An 11,816-nucleotide genomic window follows, 5' to 3' on the forward strand; every position below is an offset into this window, starting at 1 on the left:
TTTCATAAAGTACTTTTGAGTTATAATGCTTGAAAATTATCGTCGGCATTAACATTGCTCAAACGATGGTTAAAACCTCTTGAATGTTGTTTTGAGATTATGACTTGGATAATATTTATCAAGATCAAGGCCATTGGAGATTGTTCCGCTTATTTTCATTTCTACATATAAATAGTTCACATAACGTTGACATTCTAAAAAAGGATTTGGAAAAAACACATAGTTATTGCATACAAAAACGTACATTGCGATATCCTGATATTTTTTCTTTGATAAAATATGCTAATTCGCATGTATAAAGAATTTTCAATAAATTGATTAGTTTAGCGGCAAGACAAATGTATGTTCAAATACATTCTACCAATTATGGCGATTTGCCGCATATACGTCTATAAATATATACGTATTTATTCTAAAAAACGAATTTTTGCTGTTAGATTTATTTTAGATTCAATCTTTTTTACCTTTAATAATATAACTTACAGATAGATATTCAGCACTCCGATGGGTTCACTGTTATCTCCGATAATCGCCGACATTGTAATACAAGGTCTAAAAGAAATAACACTTAAAAAATTGTCAGTACAACTTTTGCTTTATTTTAGATATGTGGACGATATTCTTCTTGCGCTTCCATCTGATATTATTAATGACACTTTAAATATTTTTAACTCTTTACATACGAGATTACAGTTTACATTAGAGGTTGGTACAAATGGCAGATTAAGTTTTCTTGATACAATGCTTGTTATAGATAATCAGAGAATTATATTTAACATTTATCATAAAAAGACGTTTTCCGGAAGGTTCTTTAATTTCCATTCAAATCATCCTCTTTGCCATAAAAAAGGCACTATCATCAGTTTCATTGATAAAATTATCCTATTATCACATCCACGGTTCCAACAAAAAAATTTGATAGAAGCTATTCATACTTTTTTAAACAACTATTATCTTCTTTCCTTTATTTTAAAGTCGACTACGACCATGCAAACAGCGTTATCACGCATATAATTTCTGAGCAATCCACGTCATTGATAATGTGATTCGTTTCCTCTTCCTCCAAGTGATAATCCAAACTTGTTGATCGGCATTGCGATGTCAATTGAATGACGTGTGTAAAACGAGGTTAATTTATAATCAGGCCGGCTTCGCGAAGTTCTTCGATAATCGATAGAATCTCATTATCATGACCATTGTGACTCGCTTGGCGCGAGACCTCGAGCAATCACAGACGACTCACAATTTCATTGGGATCGTCCCAATGGATATAGTCGATCTTGTTATCATTTAGCGTCATTGTACGCAGTAAATCCATTCTTTTGTTTATTTCTGTTCCAACTTTTTTACCCAACATCAATGGCGCTATTATGTTCTTATATTTGTATCCCTTACTATCCATTACTTGATTACTCAGGCTATGACCATGCCGATGAATATTTGTCGTTAGCAGAATGCTCCTGTAGGATCTGTACGTCATCATCCGTACAGATATTTTCATTCGGAAATTTTATGAAAATTAACTCGTACAAAATCGTATTTTTTCCTATCCATAATTATATCGTCGTTTTTGTGCAAGGTGATACGTTTGTCACCAAGCATCATTTCCCTCGTCGCTGAAACATACTCCATACACAATGTCTATGTTGACGGCTTTATTACCGCTCAGGACTGTTTTTAGATATTTTTGTTCCAACGGACCATAGTTTACATGCAGCTTTCTTGCCCCTCGGATGTTTGAAGCAGGTGTCGAATAGATATGAGCGGTTCATTGGAAATTTCGAAAATTTCTTCGATGGTGAAACCGTGATCATACAAAAAAATCGCGCGGTTGTATTATTTCAGACACTTCGTTCAAAGTGATACGGTTTTCGATTGACTCAACATTGATTTCACAGGCGTGGAAGCCTGTATAGGATTGTCGTACAAAGCATTCGATCGTTTTCTTTCTGGGTTTTGGTTCCTCGTCTTCTTCCGAAAAGAATGTTTCATGTCATAATCCTTAGACGATTCAACAGTGTTTTCAACAATCTGTTTCAATGGATCGATAATAGATTTGAAGCGCCTCTCCAATGCGATATTCTCCTCCATTTTACCAGTCTTCAAAGCGCGATACTTTTATGCGAATCGAATCTCTCGCTTTCGCAATCTCCTTAACTATCTTTTCACGATCTTTGCTATTGTCCATGTCAACGTATCGAAATCAACTGATCACATCACGATATTGCAAAGTCATTAAATCCTTTTCTGTATCGCTCATCGATAAGCGCACTGTTCTTGTCAATCACTAGAAATCCATACTTTTGTCAATTTACGATATAAATAGCAGAAATCTTCATAGGACATATCGGTATTCATCGTTGTACACGCGTTTCAGATTGGTATCCTGTTTGAACAGGATCAACAGATACGCATTGTCGCATATAAAGTGCTTCGGTATCTTTGCGTACATCTGACAGAGATAGAAGCAGTCGACGTCCGCGTGTCGTCCCATTGCAAAGTACTCTCTTATCGCATTTTGTTTGTAACATCATCAAAAATAAAGATGGAATTCGGAAGCGCCTCGCTGAGTGAAATGACGCTATTATTGGAGAATGTAAAATAACCGATTTCCTCGAACGGTGCTAACAAATTCGCCAGACATCAATATTTCGGTTGTTGTAGCGATTTGGAGTATACGTACACGTTCTCGAATCGTACGCCGTGCGAACTTTCCAACAGGCTTATCAACACGTTCGTCTTGCCGCAATTTGACTGTCCACAGATGATAACACTTATAGATATGCCGGTAGCATGTCGCCATGTTTGCGCGTCTCTTTATCGGTTTGCACTTTGTCGTCAAGATTCATCACTTTGATTGTGCGCGACTGGCGCACGAATCGCATATTTTCTCTTTCCATAAAATACTGAAAACGATATCGCGAGCGGACCTACTTATAGAGTTGCGTAGAGCGAAATCGATAAGTAATCATAATGTTTCTCATCGTGTCGGATGATCTGCACAACTTAACCTCAAAAGAATTGGAATACATATCGATGATTGTATTGCTGCGGGAATTTGAAAATTGCATAGATCTGTTGTGGGACACATTACAGATATATACGCGCAAATTCGAAGATACGATACGTCGGTGCCTGTAGCATTACAATTTACCGAGTCATTAAACGCATATCGACGGCCCGGTGCCTTTGATTAAGAATTGCCTCGAATGTCGTCGAGAGGTTCGTTAAATCGTGCGATAAACATGCTTCCTTTCGAACTATTAGGTGTACAACTTTGCTTCCACCATTTTTTTTCTGAAATTCGAGGCTTTATTGTAAAAAACTTATACATTTATGATTCAAAGTATTGTCCATCGCTGGCCACTACTTTCTCCCATCTTTCGGGCAGCGTACGAATCTCGCGTCGAAAAAACTGGTCATCTTTTGAGGCGATCCACGAATCGATCCAATTTTTGACTTCTTCATAAAACCGGAAGTGCTGGTCAGGCCGTATGCCATTAATCGAAACAAGTGATGGTCAGAGAGAGCAACATCTAGAGAATACAGCGGGTGGGGTAGGGCTTCCCATTTCAACGTTTCCAAGTATGTCTTGACCACTTTCGCAACATGAGGTCGAGCATTGTCATGCTGCAAAATCACTTTATCGTGTCTCTCATTGTATTGCAGTCGTTTGTCTTTCAATGCTCGGCTCAAACGCATCAATTGCGTTCGATACTAATCGCCTGTGGCTGTTTCAATCGGTTCTAACAGCTCATAATATACTACGCCGAGCTGGTCCGACCAAATACAAAGCATGACCTTGGAGCCGTAAATATTTGGTTTGGCCGTCGATGTGGAAGCATGGCCGGGAACTCCCCATGATTTTCTGCGCTTGGAATTATCGTAATGAACCCACATTTCGTCCCCAGTCACAATGCGATGCAGAAATTCCTTCCGTCTTTGCCTTTCAAGCAGCTGTTCACAAGCAAACAAACGCCGTTCATCTCTCAGCTTCAACTCGTATGGCACCCAATTTCCTTGCTTCTGAATCATTCCCATGACTTTGAGGCATTTTGAAATGGCTTGTTGAGTCACTCCCAATGATCGTGCCAATTCTTCTTGATTTTGACATGAGTCTTAATCAAATAATGCCTTCAATTCTGCATCTTCTCTCTTCCACCGCTATGCCGGTCTTCGACGTCAAAATCACCGTTCTTGAAACCACTCACGACACGTTCTTTCACTAATAGCAGCCTCACTATAAGTATTTGAGAACATTCGATGAGCCTCAGCCGCAGATTTCTTCATATTGAAGCAGAAAATTAAAACTTCCCGCAAATGACTCGTAAACTGACGTCTTCAATTGAGAATAACTTTATGATGCAGACACAAATCGACTAATATTTCTATGGAGTTATGTTGACAGATGCCCAAGTTTATTGTATGACGTCTGTGATCTATTTATTTCGACCATCACTTACCGCTAAAGCCATCTATAGAAAAACGGCAGAAGCAAAGTTGTACACCTAATACACATTCCAGAATATCAGTTTTGTGGTCCGGGAACGCAATTGAAGAAGCAAATGGTTAGAGGTGATCAAGGAATTAATTCATTGAATGCTGCGTGTCGTGAGCACGATATAGCGTATTCGCACAACGATTTTGCTGAACGACACGCGACTGACAATATACTCGCCGAGAAGGCGTGACATTACTGCGAGTGATTCGATTCTCAGAGAGAGAGTCGCAGCCACAGCAGTTTGGGCAGCTATGAAGGCCAAAATAAAGTTTGATATGGGTTTTAAAACAAGGAAGAAGAAGAAGAGCAAGCAGATACTTCCGATAGCGAAACGCGGCGACACCAATTCTACTGCTGCTCGGCATTCTTGAATCATTGGTCGGCGGGAGTCACCAAGGCAATAAACGAAGCGGCGGAGCGTCAGCTGGAAGAGCTGCAACTGTCATAATCGCGCCAGGAAGGCCGCGTTTATCTCGCTTTCTACAAGCGCGGACAAAGTATCGCGCGTAGAAAAAAAAATGTCGATGAAATGTTAAAAATGGTGAGGGGAGTAACTACTGATGTACAATTGCAACAACTTGCAAACCATATGCGCATTCCATATTTTAAAGGCATCTTTATGCTTATATTATCGATCGAAGGAATACGTTAAAACGAGAACAGAATCGTAAATCTAGACATTGCCGAGGGACCATTGCCTGGTACGCATTGAATAGTGTATGCGAAAAGAGGGAATCGCGTCATGTACTTTGACAGTTTTGCGAATCTTCGACCGCCAAAGGAACTTGAACGGTATCTGGCAAATAGTGTAATCGAGTACAATCGCACGTCTCATCAACGTTACAATCAGAACAATTGCGAGCTTTGTCTACAGTTTCTACGAACGGACCGACATTACGCTGTTTAATTCAATGTTCATTTGAAACATGTCGCTGATGTTTACGCTGATCGGTAAGAGTAGCGTCCTCGCCGTGAGCTACTTTCCAGCGGTAGATTTTGGTGACAGCGATTACGAGCTCGGTCTGACGGACTTTGAAATATACTATACTCTAGCCAATGTAAATTTAACAAACAACAAGTTTTACTATAGCAATGAGAAACTTGTCATTCACGAATGTTTGTACGAACTGCGTGATATAAAGCGATATCTGAAGCGTGAAATTTTATATTCTCACGATGAGAAGGGCAAGGAGGATAAAGAGTTCTCGCTGGTTATTCGCGCCAACAACAATACAATGAACAATAGATGAAAAATGAAATCAAATGCACCTATCGGATAAATTTTACAAAACCTCATAATATTGGCTCGCTGCTGGGATTTTCGTCGAATCGCTGCTGGAGCCACGAATCGACAGTGCCGATAAATATCATCAACGTAAATATCATACATATCAAGTGCAATGGGATACAGCAACAACAGATGCGTGCACACAATACACGAATTTTTGCCGAGCGTGCCGCCGGGATATAAAATATTGGAAAGGCCGACGCAGATCATTTACGTTCCGATCGTTGTACGGAGCATTACAGATCTGACAATTCGCGTGGTGGACCAAGACGGTCGATTGCTTGATTTTCGCGGAGAAGAGATCACAGTTAGGTTGTATGTACGGCAATGCTAACGTGAGATGTGTTGAACGAACAACCGAAACAGACGAGATATACGCCTGGAAAGAAACTCTCTACATCCAACGTTGCATTCTTAAATTGAGTTTCATCATATGAAATGGCTGATATCTTGAATATTACTAAGCCGATCTTTGATGACTGCATCGTCAAGATTGAGATTCACACGTACAATCCGTACACCAATATTATGTTTGGGCATAGCGACGGATACCCATATAGCAGCAGGATTTGTACACATTGCCGTGCGACAGTTTTCTTTCAATCAAAGAAAGATTGATTGTGAAAAAGAAAAATGATCAAATGTCGACGACACTTGAAAATAATTGCGTGGCGTTCATGTTTGATGAAATTCGATATAAACGAAAATATTTCTACATAAATAATCGCATGTAATAAACGCTGAAAGAAAGCTTACATAACAAAAAGATAGCGATACTTGAGAGATGATAAGTATACATGTTAAGTATACATGGCATGTATAGTGTATGCGGTGGTAGCCGCGTTCGGGGGCGGCGGCAGGGACAGGCGGCGGCGGCGGCGACGAATCGCGACCACGCACCACGTCTTCACCGTGACACGGACGCAAGTTTCCGCTACATAATTTCCCGCATTCGGGATATTCTCGTCCTCCCTCACCTAGTGACGTCATCCCTCCTCGCTGTGACATCACTCCCTCCCCCTCCCTATCCCCTGCTCCTCACTCCCCCTCGGCGCTCCTAAATTAGAACTCGCCTACTCTTACTAATTTAGATTCAACTTATTTCCTTTTTGACAACACCATCTATAAACAAAATTTTGGCACACCCATGGGCTCTCTGCAGTTTCTCGTCATTGTTGACTTGGTATTATAAAAATTAGAGAGAAATACCTTGATGTTGTTTGATGTGCTTTCTTATTATTGATATGTTGACGATTTGTGCGCTACGGTTTCTTCTTCCAAAATAGATTCATTTTTAGAACACTTCAATTCCATTCTCGCCTTCAATTTACGTTGGAAATAGGTAATGATTCATTAAATTTTTTAGACATTACAATCAAGATTATTGATAACCAATTAAATTTTGATTGGTATCACAACCGATTTTTTCGGAGAGATTTCTCATTTTTTTTTCAAATCATGTCCTCTCACAAAAAAGAGGAGTTATCATTGATTTAGTAAATCGAGCTCTTTTATTCTCGAACTCTGAATACATAAATACAAAATACTATACAAAACTGAAATACTGAATACTATACAAAAAATTTGACGATGATAATTGAAATGTTATTGAATGATTACTCTCTTAATTTTATTTTTTAAACAATTAATAACAGAGTCAAATGCATTCTATGAAAGAAGGCTAATAGATATAGGGTACGTCATCAAAATCCGGACAAATCAATTTTAACAAAATGTTTTTAATAAAAAATTAAATATTACAAAAAATCCTTTTACATAGTACTTGGGGATCCAGGATTGTGGAACAGAATTATTCGATATATCTCCCATTAGCTTGAATGACGGCCTCTATTCTCGGTCTGAAGCGTTCGCACGCATTCTGTATAATGTAGCGCTATCCATGCCAACGAATGCTGCCTCAATAGCGGTTCTTAATGACGTCACATTGGGATGCCGAGACTTGTTTGTGATCTTTTCAACTACGCTCGATACGTAATAGTCCAAGAGATTTAAATCTGAGCTGTTGGGAGACCAGAATGGGAGCCGAGGCGAACAACTCGGCTTGTCCTGGCAGCTTCAGAGGGCATTTATCGTATTTTTAATATATGATATTCATGTTCTGATCATATTGACTCATATTCTGATCATACATATTTATTTGAAGACTTAATAATAATTATCTTTAGAGTTATGTTGTAGCCGGACATTAAAATACTGAATTATCTTTTCAGTTGTATCAATTATTCTGGTCGCCACTTTTTCGACTCTTAACAAGGAAGGTAGAGTACCCCTTTACCTTCAACCAACCCTTTTAGGTTATGACTGTTTGCTGAGATGACTCGTGTGTCCAAGATTATCGGATTTCCAATATCTCCTTGCCTCGTGTACGATTTGTAGGATCTGGATAATGGATGTGTCTCTCATAAATGACGAGACGTGTATATATCACTTATGTACAAGTTTATGTATATATATACACTCATTTGATAATTACGAGATTAACAATTGCTCGATAATCTTTCTATGGAAGATCACCCTGTCATAAATAAGTTGTTTGAATTGTGCGGTTTGGTTTATATTCCCCCCCCCCCCTCTCCCCCAGTTCTCTTATCTTGGCGCCTTTTTTCCTTTAATGTTTCTTCGCATGTGGTCATACAAAAGTCAAATTGCAAATTGACCCTAACCTCCCCCACTATCGTTTTCCTTTTGTTCGTAACAATGACTACTATTAGCTATTTTTTTCCTCAGGTTCTAAGAACGCTTGAGTCTCTTCTTCAAACAAAGTGTGCAACTTCTTTTTGAGGCGTCCTTCGCATGCAGCCTTAATCAATTTACAGTCTTTTATACAGACGGCTTTAAAGTTGACTATAGCATTTATGTTGGAGCGGCGATTTACTCTTCCCAATTAAATTTACCATTAATGTATAAGCTATCTTCTTATGTATCAATTTACACCGCAGAAGCCTGGGCCATTTATAACGCATTTCGGACGGCTTTGGACTTGCACCTAAACCGAGTAACCGTTGTTACTGTATTGACTCTAAAATTTGTTTTAGAAACCCTTAGTAGTTTCCATAACAATACCAATAATTATTTGACTCCTTCCATTAAAGCTTTTCTATATGAAGCAAGTTGAAAACTAACTTCATTTGGATTCCTTCTTATTGTGGGATTTGGGAGAACGAGATTGCGGATCGATTGGCTAAAAGAGCCATTTGGCAAGAAGTTGACTTTAATTTTAAAGATCCGTACTCCGATTTATTTTCCGTTTATAAAATTCAGCTTGTTAATTCCTTTAATAAATATATTAAGCATACGGTATTACAGGCCTTCTCTATTACAGGCACTCATTATTTTGATAATTTTTATTTTAAAGAAATCTTGGCTTTTTGCATTGAACCGTATAAACATCGCTACTCTTAACCGTCTTCGAAGTAATCACTTTAATTTGAACCCACAGCCTTTTCCGTAAAAATATTATTTATGATCCTTTCTAATATTATTTATGTATCCCTGCGGAAATCCATCTCAAGACTTCGCATATTACCTTTGATTATTCCTTTACTGAAAGGCACATCATCCCGTTGCGAGTTCTATATGAGCAGTACAACTCTGACAGTCCGCACGATATCATTTCCCACGCTTTGAATAAGCCTACAGAAAAAATTTGCCATTTGTTTGTGAGTTTCGAGAAGGCTTGTAATCGCAACTTTTAAAACATAATGTAAGCACGTCTTTCTGCGATGAACAGGTCTCTCGGCTTCTGTTCCTGGACCTTACTTATCCTAGCGGCATAACTCAGCTAATTGTCTCCTTTCCTCCCCCCCGCCGCGAGGTTCCGGAGCCGTAACTGACTCCATGTGGCACGATATGTAGAAGTCAGAAACGTGAAGAAGATTCTAGTAACTTTAAGAATCGATGCAGACAAGATCTCACCGTATCTCCTCTCTATTTTGAAGGCAGAAACTATTCAAAGAAAAAGAAGAAGAAGAAGAAGACACATACGTACACCGCACACACATATATGCACACGTATACGCATTAACACATAGACCAGTATTCATAGTCAGTTCTTATATTCAAAACTGTCTTAAGTTCTGTTTTGCGGTGTCATGTACCAATCAGAAGGTTGCATTAGCATTTTAAGATATTGCTTAAAACGGTTTTGAAATAAAAACCGACTATGAATATCAACAATAATGGATTAAAATTGGTCTAACTACCTTACTGAAATCGATAACAAATAAAGCGCTTTGTCATAATCTTTTCCTAGTTTAGTTAACAAATTTCTGCATATAGTTTCGCTTCCGTCTAATCTCCTTTTGTTAAATATTAAGTTATAAACAAATGGAAATAGATGATGAATAAATCGTTTCTTATCTTATTTTAACTTAGTTAATAAATACCAACGTATTTTGTTTTCATCTAATTTCTTTAAATATTAATAATGTTAAAGCAGCAGGAAATTAAGAATAGTTACTGTAGACAAGCGATGACTTGATTATGTAAGTGTGATTAGCTCAGCGTTAGTGTGTTAGATTATCTTTCTAGAGTGCTTTCTATTACCTTCGCAGATCACTGGTTCAAATCTCACCAGTGATGCGTTTTTAAAATTAATTGTAATAAATAAAATAGAATATACAGTGTCCCAAAATAATCGCTATAATCACTTATAGCTATCGCTATAATCATTTATAAGTATTTAATTGATTGTTATTATTATCAAAATAACCAAATATTTCATGAGCAGGTAGAGCGGACTAAACTGAGTCGAAAAGTCCTCCACCATTTTACAATTTTTACAATAGTTAAAAATATATTATAATAATAAAAAAACGTAAAAAACAGTTGTGGTTATAATTTCAAAATTATGAAAAAAAGAGCATAAAGAACCACAGCACAAGTTATAGTTTGTGATATTTAATTATTCTTGCATTACAAATTGATTAATTACAATAAAAACATTAAACGTTTCGGCCATAATTTGGTCATCTTCAATAAATTAATAATATTCTTAAGACGCAGAGTTACATCAAGCTGGAATAAAATTCAACCGTCGTGTGTTATAATTATAAAAAACGTATTTACATCTATGTGAAGCTGCTTCGTATAATAATGTTAGAACGTCAGAAGTCATATCATGAAAAATGTAGAACGAGAATTTCCAGATTTTAATTTAAAATAATTTATTCTATCATTAATATCATTTAAACGGAATATAAAACAATACAATCGTTACCTGTTTTATAGCAAAAATATATCGATGAATCTCAAGTATAACCATTGCACAGATAGAAATTTGTCGTGACAATATGTGTTAGTCCTATCATATATTTTATCGCTATTTATATCCATGAGTCAAACAGTTTGGAAAGTTCTAGAATTATTTATTAAGTGCGAGAGAGAACTTTCTTTAGAAGAGGAAGATAAACATCAGGCAAACCTTCAGTATCACTTTGTTTATTGATCCCACTTATTTGGTCTTTTATATGTATCATTTCTGAAATTCTTCGTTTCATTAATGATTGTTCTGTATCTAAAATTTTTATATTATCCCAATCAAATTCATGCATCTCATTCACACGGTGACGTGAAACAACTGATATCTCAGAAGTAGATTTCTTTATATCAGTCTTGTGTTCTTTTATAAGTTTTTAATTTCCTCTTAGTTTGGCCAACATACGACGATTCGCAATTTAAACAATTAATTTTATAAAAATCTGTTTAAATATTTTTATCAAATCTAAAAAATGTGGAGTTAATTATAATCATAACTGCCTTAACAAACTCATGCAAAGGAATCGAAGTCTTATTTTCAATCCAATTCCATTTACGTTCAATGCTTTTTAATACTAAATCAGTCGGAATGTTAGTGTACATGGAGACCACGTCAAATGATATAATACTAAAATTTCTTTCGATTACTTTTCCATTAAGCTTGACAACTAAATCATGACTATTTTTTACATAACTAAAATTATTATTATTACTGTTATCTATAATTTTTTTTAAGAAGGTCGCCAGTAA

This window comes from Acromyrmex echinatior, chromosome 11, assembly GCF_024713525.1.
Source record: "Acromyrmex echinatior isolate Ae372 chromosome 11, ASM2471352v2, whole genome shotgun sequence".
Taxonomy (NCBI): Eukaryota; Metazoa; Arthropoda; class Insecta; order Hymenoptera; family Formicidae; genus Acromyrmex; species Acromyrmex echinatior.